The sequence below is a fragment of the Odocoileus virginianus genome, chromosome 6, assembly GCF_023699985.2.
Source record: "Odocoileus virginianus isolate 20LAN1187 ecotype Illinois chromosome 6, Ovbor_1.2, whole genome shotgun sequence".
Lineage (NCBI taxonomy): Eukaryota > Metazoa > Chordata > Mammalia > Artiodactyla > Cervidae > Odocoileus > Odocoileus virginianus.
The window spans coordinates 79,568,960-79,572,439 of NC_069679.1; the positions used below are offsets into that span (position 1 = coordinate 79,568,960).

General features: G+C 48.9%; 1 long non-coding RNA gene across 1 annotated transcript; it reads right to left on the reverse strand.

The window, feature by feature from the left end:
- Window positions 1–223: 223 nt before the first annotated feature.
- LOC110132028 (uncharacterized) lies at window positions 224–2,494 on the reverse strand. Its single transcript, XR_002312328.2, has 3 exons — window positions 1,509–2,494; window positions 803–894; window positions 224–538 (listed from the first exon to the last, which is right to left on the reverse strand). It is a non-coding gene; the product is annotated as an uncharacterized lncRNA (long non-coding RNA).
- Between the last annotated feature and the right edge of the window lie 986 nt (window positions 2,495–3,480).

A 3,480-nucleotide genomic window follows, 5' to 3' on the forward strand; every position in this document is an offset into this window, starting at 1 on the left:
CAAATAAACCACCCACAGATAGACTGCATATCTGCTTATATACTGTGGTCCTTTGGAGGGTGACAAATCATTGCAGTATCTCAGATTTCTACATGCATTCCTCGCCCCCTTCCAAGAAACAATTTCCTCCCCCTTGGGGGCCATTTCACCCCCCTTGAGAATGTGCGGTATTACTGACTATATTTGTCTTCTAGGATTGTTGTAACTTATTACTACAAGTTGATGGCTTGAAATAGTAGAAATTTATTTGCTCACAGTTCTGGGGCCCAACAGTCCAAAGATTGAGGGGTGCTCTGTCCAGGGAGGGTCCAGGGGAGACTCCCTCCTCGCCTCTTCCAGCTTCCGTGGCTCCAGGTGTTCATGGGCTTGTGGCCGGATCCTCCAGTCTCTGCTTCCATCCTCACGTGGACTCTCCTCCCTGTATCCCCTCTTCTGTCTGAGCCGAATTTTCCTTCAGCCTTTCTCTTATAATGACTGCCGCCATTGGATTCAGGGTCAGCTCCAATTATCCAGGAAACATCATCTCGAGGCCCTGAAACTTTTCCAAACAAGGTCACATTTACAGGTGCTAGGGCTGGCATGAAAATGTCCTTGGGGAGCCATGACTGGGCCCCCTACAAGGACTAAAATATTTGGGGGCAGCTGGGGACATCATTTGTGCCAGTGACACAGCAAGAAAGCTTGGTGTGCATTTCACAACCCACACTGCTGGTGCAGGGCACTTGTTAAAGTCCTGTGATGCTTCTAGCAGTTACAGTGGTGTCACTGTGGAAAGTGGGAGCAGACCTCCCTAGGATCTTACCTGTCCCAGAAAGGACTTTTTCTGCCTTCATCTTCCATCCGATGTAGCCCATTGGCGTCCTCTAGGAGAACTTATGGGAACTGCAAAGTTAACTTTCAGAGGAAATTTTTGATAGATTTGAAATGCTAAGCTAGGCAGGACATAGGATAGAAATGAAACAACACAAAAAAACATGACTTGGAGCGTCTACATTATAACCTGGTGCAATTTACCATCCACTCTGGACAGAAGTGATACCAGGCACAGTGGGAGCAGATGCCTGCATGTGAATTCGGGTTCTCCTGGATCTTGCGCCCCCCCCCCCCCCCCCCCAACTTTACACAAGGAAAACCAGTCAAGGGAGGTTACCTGCGGGAGGGAAATAGGATGAACATGGCTGGATAACCGCCCAGTATCCCCGAGAGGAGTGAGGTGCTTTCAGTCATAAAGAGATATTTGCAAACTTTTTAGTTGTCAGTGATTTTTTGTTTTTGTTGTTCATTTCCTTTTAATATTTGTTTTTATTCTATTTATTTATTTGGCTGTGCTGGGTCTTAGTTCCAGCACATGGAATCTAAGTCCCTGACTAGGGATGGAACCTGAACCCCTACACTGGGAGCAAGGAGTCTTCACCACTGGACTGCCAGGAAAGTCCATTTAGTCATCAGGTTTTCATAGCAATATTACTTGGAAAGACTTCTGAGAAAACCCCAAGTGAACTCCCTACCTGTTTTCTTTGCCAGGTTTTTATCATCATGTTCTCAAGACGCTATCTACTGGATGAAGGAAGATTCGTGGGGAAAGGCCCATTTCCCAGGCAACTGTATGCCGGTGGACATGAGGCCGCAGCACCTCCAGGGGGCGCCAGCGGCCCAGTTACCCGCCCCCACACCAGCGTGCTGCTCCTTCCGGGCCCAGGGTCTCACTAAGCATCCAGGAAGTACTGAGTGGACCTGCCCCTCGGAGGACACTCTGGTTTCTTTTCAGTGGTGGCTTACGAACTCAGGGCTTCCCTGGTGGCTCAGATGGTAAAGAATCTGCCTGCAATGTGGGAGATCCAGATTCAATCTCTGGGTTGGGACGACCCCCTGGAGGAGGGCATGGCTACCCACTCCAGTATTCTTGCCTGGAGAATCCCCACGGACAGAGGAGCATGGTGGGCCACAGCTGATGAGGTCACAAAGAGTCGGACATCACTGAGCGATTAACACTTTCACCTACTAACATTTCCTGCTTCATCACTTCCTGTGAGCTGCCCCCAGCGTAGAGCCCTCCGGCCTCTGTTTCTGGGGCACAGTTTCCCCCTCTGCGGGACAGGAGTTTGGGAACCTTCCATGGGCCACAGAACCCAGTTCCAGACAGACTCATTTTCCTCTTGCTCACTCAGAGCTCTGTCCCAGCAGGGATTTCCCCTCCCTGTCTGCAGATGGGAAGAACCATGAAGGAGAACAGGGAAAACTTGCACCACGCGGGTGAGCCACACGCTGATAAACCCTTCATGTACGTCTGCATCGAGGCTGGTGTTCTCAAGAGCTGACTCTGGATCTTAAATCTTTTCATAATGTTGCTTTAAGTCCTTCCACACTCAGTTCATTGCAGCCACTCAGTCGTGTCCGACTCTGTGACCCCATGGACTGCAGCACGCCAGACCTCCCTGTCTATCACCAACTCCCAGACTTTACTCAAACACATGTCCGCTGAGTCAGCGATGCCATCCAGCCATCTCATCCTCTGTCATCCCCTTCTCCTCCTGCCTCCAATCTTTCCCAGCATCAGGGCCTTTTCAAATGAGTCAGTTCTTCACATTAGGTGGCCGAAGTATTGGACTTTCAGCTTCAACATCAGTCCTTCCAATCAATATTCAGGACTGATCTCCTTTAGGATGGACTGGTTGGATCTCCTTTCAGTCCAAGGGACTCTCAAGAGTCTCCTCCAACACCACAGTTTAAAAGCATCAATTCTTTGGTGCTCAGCTTTCTTTATAGCCCAACTCTCACATCCATACATGACTACTGGAAAAACCATAGCCCTGACTAGACAGACCTTTGTTGGCAAAGTAATGTCTCTGCTTTTTAACATGCTGTCTAGGTTAGTCATAACTTTCCTTCCAAGGAGCAAGCGTCTTTTAATTTCATGGCTTCAGTCACCATCTGAAGTGATTTTGGAGCCCCCCAAAATAAAGTCTGTCTCTGTTTCCATTGTTTCCCCATTTATTTGCTGTGGAGTGATGGGACTGGATGCCATGATCTTAGTTTTCTGAATGTTGAGTTTTAAGCCAACTCGAACATATACCAAATTGACTGCTATGTCAGGCATCATGCCAAGCTCTGGGCGCCCACTGGAGAATAAGACAGAGATGGTGCCTGTTCTCTAGGGATTTACCAACAGCGAGACCAAGATTAAACAGTGTGAATGATCAATAAGAAGTGCTATAAAGGAAAGACACCAGGGGTTGCCTAACAGGTGCACCTGATTTAATGCAGAGACGAGAGGAAGGTGGGCTGGGACAAGGGGCAGAGGGAGGCAGGCAGGCAGCGTGCGACCTAAACAGCCCTACCGTGATGAACACAGCACGTCACATGCACCTCCACTAGCTCTCACAACTCTGACTAGCTCAGCTATTTCAGGTAAATGGACGTGGGAGGTCTTGTTCTAAATTTATACACAGGTTGGGGTGGTGACAGGGTTAACTTACAAGC